General features: G+C 36.6%; 1 protein-coding gene across 2 annotated transcripts in view; it reads right to left on the bottom strand.

Annotated features, from left to right (window-relative positions):
• RFX3 (regulatory factor X3) overlaps positions 1-17,175 on the bottom strand; it is a 101,471-nt gene extending 84,296 nt beyond the window's left edge. The window contains exon 1 of one of the 2 annotated variants that reach the window (XM_054053454.1): positions 16,801-17,175. The gene's annotated coding sequence lies outside the window, so the exon portion shown is untranslated. The remainder of the gene's footprint in view (positions 1-16,800) is intronic. The other variant, XM_054053453.1, reaches the window with a different exon arrangement.
• Between the last annotated feature and the right edge of the window lie 224 nt (positions 17,176-17,399).

Here is a 17,399-nt window from a genome sequence, read left to right as displayed (position 1 = left end):
ACAAAATGGATTCAAGAAGTCAGATGAGAAAATGCTAGGGTTTATCGTTCCAAAATGCTTCATACTGATTAGTGGTTGAAGTTTTCTAGAGGAACCTTGAGAACAATAACAAATAGGAAGACTGTTCTGAAGACAAAAATCTCAGACAGCAAACTTCATCAGAATGCACCCATAAATACAAACCCCTCTAACGAGAACTTTGCTGCTTCTCCAGAATTTGTAAGCTTGCAGAATCCTGTGCTAAAGTAAACTCAAACTTCTCATCCAAGTTAGGATTAGACTCAAAATACAAAGAAGCTGCCTCAACTCCTATACTTGGGGGATTCAGCCTAATAAAGTTGACAGCCACTACTCTCCTAAGAAAGTCTACAATCAATAACACAATCAAGCACGTTCCATCAACTTCTAAAGCCAAAACCATAAACCTAAAGACTTACTGAATATGATCACCATAGCTAGTTTAATTTTTATAAAGAAAAGATCACTGTAATGTTAAGTTACTCTAGCGGTTGTGATCTCAAAGACAACAGGCAGCTTGGAAAACATGAACAGAGGCACAGCTAGAACAATCTAAGCATGTTATGCTGTAAAGCCAACTACTGTAAAGCCATCTACCGATTTGCAATTAAAAAGTAGATATTGATTACCTGAAGTGTTTTACAGTCAACATTTTGTTAGAACTTGTTAAGCGCTTCTGTATTGTCTAAGGATTTATTAGAGACAGGAAGGGCTTTGACAAAGAAAGCAGAACTCTAAAGCTATGTTCATCTACTATGTTTCTTTAAATGATGCTTCTTAAGTCTGATATTCCCCTCAATGTCACTGAAGTAAATTACTCTTGCAGACATCAAGGTTTTATTTGCACAAAACAGAATAAGGTCTTGATTTATTAAATCTGGTGATATAACCTGGTTATCTTCAATGACAGCTCAGTAAAAGAAATTTGAGCAGAATCTGGCAATGAGCAGCCTAAGGTCTAGCCTAACAATCCTCTATCTTCTATCATAGATGATCTCTCACCTGTAGAACTGGCCATTCAAGGAAGCTGTGTACACTCAGCAAGCACCAGCTAGCTCTAGGAGACAGTTCCACATTACCAAGCTGATTTAAGAAGTTAATATTGTCTCATATAACTCTGTATGTCTTCCTCTTAGCATATAATTCACTATCACCACTGCTATACCAGAGAAAATGCATACAGAACTGCTCCCTTATGTTTCTTGTTCAGAAAAAAAAAAATATTTAATGACTGACATGAAAATGACAAGCTGTGGCTACTGCTACAAGCAAAAAAACCTGAATCATTTAAGATGCTTAAAAAGGCTGTTTCAGCCTTCAGAAACAGTGTATGGGGGCAGGGATCCCGCAGAAAGTCTTTTCCACTAGGTTCTTCTAGATGTAAAATTACTTAATGTAGATGGAATACATTTGGTTCTATGTACCATCTACATACATAAACAAGAAATATATACATGCACACTGTTGCTCTGCATACACATATATTGTATATGCAAATACATATAAACATACAAAACAGCTGCTTCATGCATAGCATATATCCAACCATCTAAACAGACATTCAACCATCCAAAACGGCAAATATGTTGTTACTTACACTTAACATTCTTGAACATCTTCCATAATACTATTGTTTTCATTTCATTGCAACTTAAAAGAAAAAAAAAATCATAGTTCCCCTCACACACACGCAGTTTCAGAAGATTAAAGTTCTCAGCAATGCTCAGAACACTGACAGGAAAAAATGGTTATTTGCCTCTACGTATTTAAATGCATACATATTTTATGATACTTAAAGCACCACTATTTCAACACTCAGTTTTAGTAAATGCACAAAATTCCAACAATAATTTAAAAGTGGCATACCCATGAAACTTCTCTACCAGAAACTGGCAATATCAGGTTTTTACCTGTTACTAAACTGAACCACTAAATTTCTCTGGAGACACTGTTTAACAATGCAAAAATTGTACACGTAACCATCTTCCACATACATACTACTGACACCACACCAGTAAACAGCTGAAGCTATGGTTTTCCCCAAATTGCCTTCCTACAAATTTATTATGATGTACAGCCCTGAATACAATGACTGAGAAAATATTGTTTCCCAACACTCCCACAGTTAACACAGAAGCAGCATAAAGAACTGGAAGATGAATAAAAGAAGAGAGGAAGGATGAATAACTAATTGTAAAAGGCCAAGCACATAACACAGTGACCAGGACACGGGATGTAAAGGATATATAGAGAACAGCTATTAGACGAGATGTAAGACAAAGCTAGTAGTGAAAAGCACAGGATACACTTAAAATTAATGCATATAAATTCATAGTCCTCAACTTTCTGAAAATTTTGCCTTTCCTCCTTTAAAGCTAAAAAGCAGCAAAACCACTTTTCTAAAGACACTGTCCATATATCCTCAGAATGATTGTAAATTTGTTCTACTGTACACAAGAAAAAAAAAGCAGACACATAGCAGGCACAAGTTTGATTTTTCTTGGTATACAGAACACAGAGACCCTGCAGAGAGGTTACAAGTGTACAAAATTTACAATAACAAAACTATTTCACTTAAAATTAAGCAAGACCAGATATGTTCCACTAATTGCTTACAAGAACATATTACATTTCAGCAAGAATTAATATCTCTGATTATCAAAAATATATTATTGCGTTCAATCATATCACTCCCCATTTGCAAAAGGTATTACATTTTCAGGGAGCTATGACTTTCATAGTTAGAAATAACACACTTAAGAAGACATAAAACCAATTGCTACAGGAACAGTGACCATAGTGAAATAAAAACTATCTCCTTTTCACTGTGTACATACACAGAGCTGTAAAAATTATGTATTTTTATGTTAACAAAAATTTTGGCAAATTTTTATTTCAATGTTTTTCAGTATTATAATCAATTCTATCAAAGATGTTATTCTTTTCACATCTTCAAACATAAAAGGATGACCTTAAATATGGCTTGTATATTTTCTAAGCAATCAGTAACAAAGAAAGCTAACTTTGATTTGTTATAGTTCCAGTGAAAACCTGAATTTGTCATTTTAGTAATGAAAGTCATAGTCTAAGCCATCCACATAATATAATTAAAATAGTATACTCTGATGGGAAATTAGAATGTCAATTGTAAACTATTAAAAATCTTTATACCACTGTGTATGGATAATGTTCTCCAATACGAAAACAGATAAAAATTTATCACATATAAAGCACATAAAGGATTATGAATATGTATACCACTAGATGACTACAAAGGATTGGGAGAATCCAGTACAACTCTTAAATAAACCTGGACGTCTAAAAACACATAACATCTCATACCATTATAAAGATTTCCAAACGAAATGGAATTACCCAATCCGAACATTTCAAATCCTAGAGTTCAGTTTTTCCTGAACTAAGCAACACCAAGTAGTATTAAAAAGTTGATGAATATGATCAGACTTTACTTAAATATTTAAAAACTGCTGTGGATGAACTGTTCAAAATTTTGACCAAGAAATAATCATTTGTGTAAAGTGCAAAGATTGTGGCTGTAAATAATATAATAAACAACGATACCTTGAGATTAGTTGCAGGTTTTTCAAAAGTTAGTCTCTAATTGCCTTGGAGGATTGTGCATATTTTTTCCAGGACACATTCGGGCAAATCCAAGCAAGCAGCAGCTCCTCAGTCAACCCTAACAGGCGTGGAAGCTTGGCTTCATCATTCCACAAAGGTGGCAGATATCAATAGACTCTGCAGGAAATCTTCGTTAAGTGTCAAGTGAGCACACTTTTGTAAGTTCAAAAGGATTTAAAAAAAAAAACCAAAAACCAACAAAATAAAGCAACAAAAAAAGCCAAACCCCAAGGTCTTATTTTAAGATAGTCTCAGAGGTTTCCACTCCTCAATATGTTTTATTCCCCCCCCCCCCTTCCCTAATATTTACCTATTCTCATATTGCTGGTAAAAGAAACAGATTGTGAACTTCTCAATACGTGTTCTTTCAAAGTACATCAAAATGCCTAAAATATAATCCGAGGAACATTTTCAATAAGTGTCAATTTTGTTTACATTGATATGAAGCAGGCTAAAACACCCCAACAGAAAGCTAGAGTTAGCAAACAAAAAAAGCGAAGTGGCTGCTGGCAAGAAAGAACCATGTAGTCCCTGGAAGCACAGATCACTAGCTGTAGGCCAACCCTACAGCCCAGCCACATATATGTCAGCATGTGATAAGCATGTGCTAAGCATAAGGTGATGCTTAGCAGCCTTGTCACACCCCTCTATCTCAGGTAAACTGTTAAATATTAAACCACATGCAATCTAGGCATGGAACAGGAAAAAGAAAACCAAAATCGAACTGCAGAGCTTAATAACTAAAAATTAGTACCAAAAAACACTGAAAATATAATTGTAGTTACTAAATACACAAGAACAGATAAAACTGCCATCAATGATAATATAATAAGACAGCAAAAAAAGGACCAAATCATACACTGCAAAGGAAGAAAAAAAAGTTGACATAAAGGAAGATTTAAAGAGTGGTATATACTTTAATTTCCTGTCTAGGAAAAGGCAAGCAAAAGAAAGGAAAGAAAAGAAAATGAACAAACAACCTTTAAGTACGTATACAAAGAAAACTTTTACACAAGCATTCACAAAGAAATAACTTAATTCTGTACACATTGATAAAAAGCTATTTCTTAATACTGCTTTATGTTCTAAAGATATCCTTTACCTTGCCCCACCATCTTAATTTTAAGTATCTCTTTAAAATTCTACCACTTTGCTTTGTATCTATATATTTAAAGTGCAGTTATTGTAAAATGAAATTATTGTTTTCCTAGTAATGTATTAAAGTCAGCAGAAAGGAAAATTAAACAATCCATTCTGTTTAGTAAAAGAATATGATAAAAAATCAAAGCCAGATGGTAACCAATGATGAAAGCATACAAGTCCCTTGCCATCTGAGTATAGTTGTAAGAGGAGGCTAATATTTCACCATGTTTATTAGGAGGTTTGGTTTTTTTTTTAAAGAAATGCATATTCCAGTTAAGAGGAAATCCAGCAACAGCAATTCTACAGGAAATACACAAGAAATTAATTCTGTTGGAAGCAATGACAAAGAAATGCTCTCCCTGCAAGAATGTCATTTTACCAAACAGGCTTCAAAGTCAGTATCACCCTGGAAAACATTTAAGATACTAATTTTAACATTGTTTGCTTTCCGGTGTGACTTGTCCAAACATGTTGGCTTTTGCAAACGCATATTTACTCACAAGACACTTATTACTATAAATGTTTCAAAAATAAAGCTTGATTTTGGTGTCGCACACAATGAAGAAATGTTTTTAAGGTAGAAATATAAATAAATTCATAGACACAGAAATAAACCAAAAAATTCAAAAAGCCAAACACTCCAAAAAATTCCCACGTGACTTCGTGTCTGTGTTGCAGTAAAAGACACTCAGTTCCAAACAGTGCATTCTGTTCTACTTTACCACCCTAAGAGTACTCAGCACCTTAAAAGACACTGATATGAGCAAGTCTCAGCTTTTATTTCCTAGACAGTTACCAGCATATTTATTTTTGTTCCATGTGTCACTTAAAACCAACCACTTCAACACTGATTACTGGCATATATTTACAAATGTTATAAACATTCTAAGATTATTAAATCTTATTAAATCTTCCTTCTTCAAACAGTTATCTAAGGTCTTAGCTATGACTCTAAAAAGCATGTGAAAACATGAAACTGCTGAAAAAAAAAAGATGCATAATGGTTCTTATTAGGTAGGATAATCTAGTATGTTTTTTTTTCTCCTCCAAAGCAACCCCACTGAGACAGAGAAAACAGGAAGTACAGTCTAAAATCCAAATGAAGTAATGAATACTGAACAACATACCAGTATACAGAAATAAAAAAAAAAAAAAAAAAGGGAAAACCATTAATTATAAAAAAAAGTATGATTAATCAAGCTAGGACTGTATAGATTCAATGAACAGTTAATAGTTAACAAATCTCTATGTTTACAGTGACTATACTTAAAATACAAAATACAAACTGTAAATTAAGAACCTGATAAATACACACACAAAAGTCCACAGAAATCAGTATCTGGAGTTTAGTTTTGCCAATTACTCAACTGAGGACTTTCCTTCTTGTCTTTCAAACACTTTTATTCACAGCTACCTTCGCCTGAAAACCAAATTTGTTTCCTTCCATTGCAGTTTTCTCTACTGTGATTATTTTTGCCTCTGCAAGGTTCCAGTGGAAATTCCCAAGGTTTCATGGTAAAATACTTTATAAATGACTGCATGTCCAGTCTTAAGTCTGTGAAATCCAGAGAATAAATTGTTGGATAAAAATAACATATCAAAACCTTTCCCATAACAGCAGAAGAGAGATAGCAAAGCTAGACGTGGATGTAGATGGTGCCTAATAGGTGTGGACACAGCTGGGATAATAATCTCCCTCAGTTTCCTGCCTATAACCATGTTCATACAGCCCAATATACTGTTGGTCTTCCCTTCTGCCATGACACACTACTGGCCCATTTTCAGCTCACTGTGAATCAGGGACCCCAGGGCTTCCTCCACAGAGCTGCTTCCCAGACACTTTGTCCCCAGCTGGTGGTCTACAGACTGCTGGCTGAGGGTCTGTCAAGATCTAGCCATCTGCACAGGATTGGTATCTCTCCCTCTTTTTGCCAGCATATTACGGACGAAGTAGGTTAAAAGTCTTTTTTTTTTCTTTGCATTGACCACTTTTGTACTAGATTTCACTAAGTAGTACAAAAATACCATGTTCGTAACAGCTAATCTACACATTTGTTGTAAGAAAAGATGCACTAACACTCTCTGAAGTACATAAAGTACAATAATAATACAGAAATAGCATGACAACAGTCATGATGTAAACTCACCAGTTTCACCCACTGTGATAACACAAGTAACTCTGACAAGTTTGGACCACCTAGGTTAAAAAGCGACACCCTGATACATGACTCTTATTCCTATAAAATGATCTGCCACATTTCTTTTGTTTTGCAAGGGGGGGGGGGGGGAAGGAAGAAAAAATACCAACAGGAGACCATATAGCACTAAACACCCTAACTATCTTCTGTTTCTTTGGTTGTACAGCAAACTATTTCCATACTAGCAGGTTAAATGCTGTAAACTAGATTATGTAAAAAGTTTTTTTAAACAGTACATGTAAGACAGTAGTACTTCGCGTAGAATAAACATATTTTAAATATATATATTTATATTAGCCAATGAGAACAGATCGTTGGGATTTCAGAAGCATCGCTATGAAACAAAGTTACACTTGGAGCAGGCAGCTTGGCTTAGGGAGATGAAACAGCTAATTTTATTAAAGGATTTCACAGATTATGAATCAACATCTCAGTCCTCACTGTTAACACCCAATTACACCTCTGATCGATTTTTAAAGGGAAAACAACACACTACGTTGGCCTTTCTTATACCACAAGTTTTAGAACATGCACTTAACATTAAAGATCAGAACTCCACACACACCCCTCCTTTTTCATCACAGATGACTAAATCATAACTTCCAATTTCCTATATGCCAGATACATGTATTTTTCTGCCTTGGACATTACACTTTTTCTCAGATATAAAATCTGAGAAGAAAAATCTTCTACTGCATTAAAAGGATTAGTTATTTACAACACATGAAAAAAAATGCACTGCTGATTCCAGCTTTACTATGTTTCAGTGGGTTACAGATGGTCAGCCTGCTGATGTTGAACTTTTAAAAAATTCAGCTGATCCTTGGATCATAAGATGTAACCAGCAACACAATTATGCTGCTACAAGATTACTTTTGAGTATCCCAAACTTGTGACTGTGCTGAGGACACAAGCCATTAAGGGCTGCTGTGATTTACAGGACTGAGTTGTTCGACATTTTAACCATATAACACAGTACGCTATCCTGAAATCAAGCAGTGGGAACCCTTAAAAGGCAGTCCTCCACATGCAAAGAAATCCTAAAAAGTCCCCTTCGTCTTAGCTGCCTGAAATAAGTTTGTGATATGCAACTTGTGATCCAAGGCTGCATGAAGGATAATATCTTCATTAGGTCACCAGAGTTGGTCAAGTGCACTGAAGTCATGACCCTGTATGTAACTCTTCCCCTAAGTCAAGAAATGTCAGTTTCTTCAAAATTTAATCAGCAGAAATGCACACTAAAGTAAGGACGAGCAGTGAAGATCCTGAACACCTTCATTCCCTGTCAAAGACAGGAAACTTAACTCAGTGACTCATATCAAGATTAGGGCAGGTAATTTTAGTATCTGAAATCTTAGCAAGATCTTCCTTCCCAAACAAAGAGTGATACAAGATGGTCACTGAAATCTGAATATTCCAGACTGCGCAAGTTCATAAGCTTATACTGTTTCACTACTGACCATCTGGATGATTTGAAACAACAGCATTTAAAAAAACACTCCAAACAGCTTCAGCCGAACTAGCACAAAAACACAACCTTCAAAATGGAAAAAGCTCCACTTTGTAAGCCTGAATCACTAGTTCCATGATAAATTAAGCTATTGCTTTGAAAGACCAACTCTTAATTCTCAGTCCACTGCAAATAAAACTTCCCTTGATTTTACATGAGTTTCCTAGTGAACCAGCCTGAGGATTGGAAAACCCTAAGCCTCTCCATCTCCACATAACCACAGACTGAGAGCACTAAAGCCTCTACAGATTTGCTTGCCCACTAATGCTCCTTGAAATACCTTGTCAGAACTATACCCCTAAGAGTAGAAAGGAGTTTCAGAGCAATTGGAGAAACACAGAGCAAACCAGGACAACCTTCAGTCAGAAATCAGCTGGAAAAAGACACCACCATAAAGAGTTGTGCTTTCATCTTAACTCATTCACACTTGTCTTACCTCAAAACACAGAATCTGAGCACAAAAGAATTTCCACAAAATAAGGGAATGGAGACATATTTTTGTGCTGCATACCTCCATTCTAAAGCTAAGCATGTCTGTTTTACTCCCTAAAACAATGGTGATGATGGTACAGCTCACAGAACAGCTTTCATGCCTTTCACAAAATCCAAAGAATAATCGTCGTAGAAGTTACAGGGAATTGCTATTACACAAAGACATCTCTGAGGAGTTTAAAACGTACTGGATTCTACATTTTTTTTCTGTTTACTAAATCTGATAGGAAACAATAAAATGAATGCGAAGAGTTATCAACTCTTTTGCAAACTGCAACTCAGTTGAAGTAGTGTGACACAGAGTGGACCAAATAAAATAGGAGAGAACTAAATACAAAAAAGAGAACTGCATGTTGATGTGACCTTAGCTACTACATGCTCAATAAATTAGCACGTCAATTTCACCTCAGGGCTAGCAGTTCAGTTGATAAGTCAGCTACTCCTCAGGTAGTTCAACTGCTCCTCACTAGACAAGGCTAGTGTAACTTTGAATACAGCCAGACCTTACTGCAGAAGTAACTGAAATAACTTTCAAAAATCATATATTATTTTTAGAAATGAGTGTAGTAGTCTGTAGAGCTATAGGTATTTAGGTTAAACATTAATTTTCAATAACTTGACTGTAAGATGTTTATAATTTGATCATTAAATTACTTTAGATTTCTTAATAATAAATTGTGAGAAAATTTAATTTAAAAATGGTGATTATATAAGAACTCTTTTTCTAAAAAAGCACTTTGAAAAGCAAGTATGGGTTTTTAAGATAAGCAGTTTTAGGGTGAGTTTTTTCTTTAATGTATCTTTCCAAGACCTCCAAGAGGCCCAAAACAATTAAGACTGGATACCAACAATAACTGCAGTGTGAAAAAACTTAGCTAGAAATACAAATTATCAACCCTATGTGTAAATCCACATATCCTTCCTAATGTAAGAACTACTATCTCAAGAATGTGAAGCAGGAAACAACCTTCACTAAATCTGTAACTATGTTGTCTCCTCTGCTTACATCAAGCTACAGAACAATGAAGAGGTAAGAACACAGCACATATATTAATGGAAAAAAACAGTTAGAGCTTTAGATGGAGAACTCTGAAAACTTCTCACAGCAGTTACATAGAATGTGAATCTTCAAACTTATGAGACAATTAACATAAGACAAAATCCCGACATTCACCATTCCTTCCAATGGCAAGAAGACAATTATGTTGTAATTTTTGCTTTCACCTAACTATAATGAGTAGCCTTAGTCCTACTTAGTAAATACCACATTTTTGTAGTCTGACTCATCTAAGACTTGTACTGTCAAACTGCACCCTCAGCTCTTGCCAGTGCAGAACGCTACCAAGAGATAAGGAAGAAAAAAGTTCAAGTGATAGTACTAATTTTGTTTAGATGACCAACAGCAACTCTGGAAAATGCATCATGGATATGTATATGCAACAAGTCACACAGAAAGACATTTTCTCAAATTCACAACCCTGGTCATTTGATACACTAGCAAGAAAACTCTTCATATAGCCTATAAGCATCCAATATTACTGTCAGATTAAGACAGCTATGTAAGTAAGATTTCTCACCCTCTCTGTCCCTCCATCCCCCACCCCAGTTTAGGTACATTTTAGAATCAACAGAAACAATACATAATGCATCGTCTGAAATTTCAGCAGACATTAATTAGCTTTTTGGAGCTAAAAATGTATTTTTGAATTTTAGCTCCACAGAAGTATAATAAATACATATAACCTTAACCATGTTGTAGGTAGTTCTGGCTCAGAATTCTATTACACTTTTTTAGTTGTTTGTAAGAGAAGTACTATTAATAGCAGAGAAAAAGAAATAATTAGACAAGAAAATAGAACACCTTGACTAAAGTAGAATAAACTGACTTAAAGACACCTGCTAAGTGGCATGCTTCATCTATTAACAGGTATGTTTGCTTCTATTTCTACTTCGTAATATTGCATAATGTAACTACACTAAATTGAAGTGTTTAGAAAACATTTCTGAGGTGGTACCTGAGAGAAAACACAGATTAATTATTACAAGGTAACAGAAGAGAGAAGCCATTTACTTGGCAGATAAACAGCAAACGTTGCTTTGAGTCATTAGCTGTAGTGACAGTATCCAAAGCCTGAACAAAATCTAAAGACATGGCTCTTGCCTTAAAGATCTTATAAAATTTTTTGAAATAAGACTTCAATAAGAAAAAAAATGAAAAAAACTAAAGAAATTGTTTAATCAGAAAATGCCTAAGAAGCTAATTCATACTCGAGGTACTGGATCCATGGGTGGGTGAAATGACCTTTAAAAATACCACTAGACACTTTTTTCTTCTCATCATGAATGAATAAGTCACAAAAGTTACAATTACACTCAAATTTAGTGATTTATATACATCTTTGGTGGACTACTAGCATTATTATGGATGTTGTGTAAGAATTAAACAAGTAAGAAAGGTTAGAAATAAGTTAAGCATTTACAGAGGATGTCTGCATTGTCAGAATTAAACTTCCAAGCCACATTACAATTCACACTGTAAAACAGGAAATTCCTTTATTAAATGCAACTGACAATATAATCCATCCACTACTTTTTGATTTTGGAACGCTAAATTTGAACTTGAGGGACCAAACACAAAAAACTTACCATGGTGGAACAGAAAAAACAAACTACAAGTAGTGTGCAAAGCCAAACACTTTAAGATGTACTACCCCAGTTCCAGTCTGCACCTTTTCATACATTTCCAAAGCGAAATTACACTGAACTAGACACCATTATCCATCCATACACAAAAAAGAGCATTTCCTTATTATTCTTACAGCTATATGGAAAAAAAAAACCCAATATCAAACTACAGAAGTTTCAACAATGCAATTCTAATGTGTTGGGTTAACACATCCATAAAGAAAATTTTCAAATTACACACAGTAGTACTCATAAATATGTATTATTATATTGGAGGGGAGGGGTTAGGGTGGCATAGTATTTTTTCTTTCCCAGAAGTAAGGATGGATGAATAAAGATATCTATCCTAATCGACTAAAGTTCCCATCTCTCTTACAGTTTAGAAGTGAACAGGTAACCTTCAACCCGAGTTTCATCCAGGAAGAGTTTCAGCAAGAACAAAAGAAAAGTCTCTATACAGCAATGCATTTTTTTAAAAATAATTCAGCCATAAATGAACAAGTTATGTAAAACACAAATATAGATTTATAAATGAAAAACGTAATGTACAATAAATGTCACTCCAAAACACATATGTGCATCTGTAGGTAAGGTCAACTAGCTTTTCAATAAGCAATAACTTACTTCAATGAGGATAAACTGTTTCAACTATAAGCTATACAGACATAATTTGTATATAACTACTTGTTCTCTTTCACTGAACAGAAATTTTAAGTGTGTGCGTGTATATACACACACACACACACAGGAACACACACATATCTAAAACAGCCAACCTCTTAACTTATTTTTAGCACAATACTGCCAAAATAGTAAGTTTGCTATATGGCAACATACAGAGACAAGCAGAAAAATTTCAGTGAGATTTAGTCAAATCCTGCACACATTATCAGTGCAGTTCAATGAAAGATGTTCTAGGATTTTCTTTCCTTTTTGTATTTCAAATAGCATAGCACCCTCTGGTGCATCTATGAGAGAGAAAATAACGAAGAATGAACATCAGTCATTGTTGTAAAAGAAACAACATTAAAAAAAAGGAAACCCTCAAAACCAAAAATGCCTAAGAATTGTTAGAAATCAAATTTCATTTCAGTCTTTCTTATTGAAATCTTTTACAACTGAGGAAATAATAACTACTGAAGAATAAAATTTTAAAAAGAAAGGAAACTGCAGGTGTACTAATATAGAATAGTGCCAGCAAAACACACAGAAGTTTGAAACTAATCTTGTGTTCTTAATAATTGGACATTTTTATTAAAAAATATTCTCAAGGGAACTATTCATTAAGAAAAGAAAGTAAAAGTAAGTAATTCAGTGAAACAAAACGGTACATCAAGCAATATATCTGCTCTTGGTTTTGCAAGAATGAAAATTATTATGGCTATGTCTATCTATACAGCCATAAACAGATAAATTTCACACCCAAATAATCACATCTCCCTTAGAAGTCCAATGAGAAAAGAATCAAAAAATAACATGATTGTACTATACGGAACACTTTAAACTTTGACATGTTAACTACTAAAACACACCTAGTCACCGGGAAAATAATTTTCTACAAAATCAGAGACCACCACCTGCTTTAGGCAGCTCTTTTGTAAACCTCTGGAAGTCTCAACACAATGCACAAGGAATGAAAGTGACACCTGTTTGAATTAGCCATCTGTCCCTAACAATCTAGATTTAGCCAAATCAGTATATGTACTGCTCCCTGAATTTCTAAAACAGGGGTCTGTATATATAGCATACACAAAAAAAGGATTGTTATAATTGACAACTGACTTTACCAGAAATATGTAAGTAACAAACTTGTGGGCAACAGAAAAACATCATCTTAAACATTAACCTACTCATTTCAAAAGCCTCATTAATTTTTTAGCCCTCATTCTTAACCAAAAAAAAAAAAAAGGTAGTTTAATTCATAATTTAAAAACATACTGCTGTTGGTATCCTAATATATTCATTCAACAGAGCTTGATTTTGAAATGGAACTCCAACAACAAGGACATTGCAGTATCATTGAAAGCTTATTTTTTTTTATTCCACGTGTATTTGTGTTACATTCACAACATGTTGTTTCAACTGAAAATGATTTTTAAGAAATGACTTGAAGAGTCATATACCCTATATTTTTAAAAGCCTATTCATTTTTTAAGTGTTCGAGATGACAATACCTGCAGCTGGTACACTTTCGGAGACTGCAGGTGAAAATACAACTAACACAGAATATTTTAAGAGTGAAGCAAGCCATTCATAAGGGGACAAAGTAAAGCATGAAAACCAGAAACACTAGCTAAAAATACCAAAACGAACTGCAGTGATAAAAGATTATTGCATTTTACATACTTGCCTTGGTTTCAAGTAAGAAAAGAGGAAAACAGTAACAGCCTTCTCCCTCAAAGTAAAGCCCAGTAAATGAAAAGAAACTGCAACATTTATTCAAGTAGAAAGTTTTGTGATTAACAAACGACTGTATCAGGCAGGAATAAAAAATGAGATAGCTAACAAAACTGAACCTAATTATCACATAAAATACCCTGACTTTAAACGCTTTAACAGCTTTATACCTTCGATTCCCATCTAATTTACCTATGCTACATTGCTGAAAGGGTTTCTCCACAGTAGCACAATGTAGGTTTGCTCACTAACAACACAACAGAGCATATGATCCAGATAGGCTCATTAGGATATGCTGAAACACAAATTAGACAGTTACACAGTCTAAGTCACAAAAAACAATGAATAAAAAAACCCCAAACCATAACCCACCTCATTTTCAAATACTTGTTAGCATCACAAACAAACTGTTTCGATACGTACAGGCATTAGGGAATCAGAATGCATAATGCAGATCTCATCTGTGATCATTACAGTATTTCAGAGAGAATAAAGAGTCAATACTTTTCAGAGTGAAGTCCACAATACTAAAAGAGGTGATTATGGCTGCATTACTGTATTACAAATTGAGAAAACAAAAAGAAAATAAGTAAATAGTACTACAAAGAAAAAGTAAATAGTACTACAAAGGCTTTTGTCTTTAGACAAAATCATGTATTAATCTAATTTTTAAGAAGCATCTGTACTCCTCCTCACAGTTAAAACAGAAAGTTTGTCTTACAGCCTATGCATACACTTTCCCTTGCTACCAAGGGTCTGGATACATGTTATGCAAAGAGATTTCAACACCCAAGGATTCCTTTTGGAGTAGTACTTTGTCCGCTCTAAGAGGCTACTCAAGAAGGGCACGCTGCAAAACTGACATCTTCTCTTTTCAAGAACGGTAAATGCCAGGAATGATTTCACAACTAATAAATTGCATAAACTACGCGCTATAACTAATACCAAATACATTAACATTTTAATGTACCATGTAATTGATTTAGTACTATAACTCACACTGAAAACTGTCAATGTCTTTAGAACTTAGATCACAGTAGAATCTAGAAAACTAGCATTCAGTGGTTTCACCTTGAATAAAATAAAAAGATGACAACATAGAGACCTTTGGTCATTACTCAAACTAATGTATTTTCTAAGTTCTCATTGGCCCATGAAATACACATTCAAAAAATAAAAGAAGACATTCAATATGCCTTAGCTTAAAAAATATTAATATCAACAATGCACTCACTACTCAGCACATTTCAGAGTTCACAGTCACTTGGAAAAACTGCTCCTGTTACACTCATTGGTAGTTTCAATGTGAGACAAATGAATATATTGTTGAAACTGTACAGGGAAACCCTACATTTTACACAGGATTCTACAGATATAAAACCAGAAAAAAATAAGAACACCCTTTTCCCTATTTTACGAAATAAAGCAATAAGGAAATAAATAAGTCATCACTTCAAAAAGAAAAAAGCTTGCCACAATGACACAGGATTTGACATGTTAAACAGGAGAGTGCAACTGGATATGGAAGTGCTAAAAGAGAATTTCATTGCCTTAATAAGGGTCAACAATTCACTTTATCTGAAAGAATTTAAGTAGTATATAAAAGATCATTTAATGCCACTGACAACATACATTTTTAGATCTTAACAAGAAATCACAAAAAAGAAGAAAAAACCAAACATTTTAGATTGAAAAAATGCAAAACATCCTTATTAACAACACAATTTCTACTACGGCTCCTTTAGAGTTTAAAAGCTGCCCCTACCCTTCTTCCCAAACGTACTCTTGAAGTACAGTAGTAGTAACAAAATCACAAAGACCATTTTTAATACTATTTCTTGTTTTCTCCTTTCTTTGCTACTCACACTTACACAAACTCACAGCCAATATCCTGGATTTCCTTCATTGTTAAGAGTTAAAAGGAAACTGAAATGGATTCTCTCCACATGAACATAACTCACTGTGCATAAAATAGATCTACACATGCACGGTTCCCTACTACACCGCCAGCATGAAAGCATCATTTAAAAAATAATCCCCTGCAGAACGAACGCAAGAAAAGAAAAACCGTGCTACTCTGTGCGTGTATGGGTGGGGGTACTGAATAAATGAAAAACCCCACTTCGCTATACAAAGAAAATACGTCTCGAACTAAAATAAGCAACGTTCAGTATGAATTGAAGAAAAAACACACAGCTACATAAAGCACAGGAGAGTGATGGAGGTGATCGATAGCACGATACAGCAAGTTCACAAAAATCTGCAAGATTTAGCAGTCGCATCGAATCAGAAAAAGGCCCCTATAAGCCAAAGGGGAAAAACAGCCCCTGCTCTCGGTGCGCTACAGGATTCGTCTCCTACTGCATCTTTCCTCCCACCCCCGCGATTTTGGGTTTGGGGTTTTTTTCGGGTTTAAAGTAAGTAACCTTACCCTGCGGCCGGATCCTCGTTCTCCGATTTCTACGCTGCCCCATCGATGTAAACCAGAGCCCGGTGTAAGACGCACACCCACCGCATCCGAGCGATGGTCCCGGGGGTCCCGGGAGCACCCCCATCCCCGCTCCCCCCCAGGCGCAAGGGACACCGGCGGAGGGAGCATGAGGAAGGCCGAGAAGCGGGGTGGGCGGCGGGGGGAGCCGGGAGGGCTCCGTGACCGAGCCCCGGCCCGGAGGCGGCGGGGGGAGGGGGGGAGAAGGGCCCGGCGGGCACATTCACCTGGGCTGCGGCGGGCGGTGGTGCTGCTCCCGCTGTCGTCGCTGCCGGAGGCGGCTGTTGTTGTTGTTGTTGTTGTTGTGGGTGACGATGAAGAAGGGGGTGAGGAGCAGCGGCGGGAGAAGGAGGAGGAGCAGGCGAGGAGCGGTTGTTGTTGATGGGTAACAGTCGCCAGGACTACGGTGACTATGGCGCTTGATTCACAAGGCAACGGTTGCTATAACTCACAAAAGGGAGAGCGAGCGAGGGAGGAGGAGGCGGCGGCCCAGCCGGACGGGCCCGGAAGAGGCGGGGCCTGTCCTAACGGCCGCCGCGGCGGCGGTTGGGAGCCGCTCTCCCCGGCTCTCTCCCCGCCGGGCCGCGGGCTGCCGGGCTCGCACTCGCCTGCAGGGCGGGGGGCGCGGGCGGGGGGGGGCGCGCGGGGTTGCGGGGGCCGCCGCCAGGGGCGGGGCCGCGAGGGGGCCGCGCGGGCCGCGGGTGGTGACGCCACTTCCGGTCGGCGAAGCGGGAGGGGCCGGACCGCTGCGGCGGGGGGCGCGGGGCGGCGGGCGGGGAGCGGGGCACGGCGGAGGGGACGGGGACAAGGACGGAGTGGCTGCCCC

Source organism: Cuculus canorus, chromosome Z (assembly GCF_017976375.1).
Source record: "Cuculus canorus isolate bCucCan1 chromosome Z, bCucCan1.pri, whole genome shotgun sequence".
NCBI classification, from domain to species: domain Eukaryota; kingdom Metazoa; phylum Chordata; class Aves; order Cuculiformes; family Cuculidae; genus Cuculus; species Cuculus canorus.
Note: the sequence above shows the minus strand (reverse complement) of the source record. Positions and strands in the feature narration are given on the sequence as shown.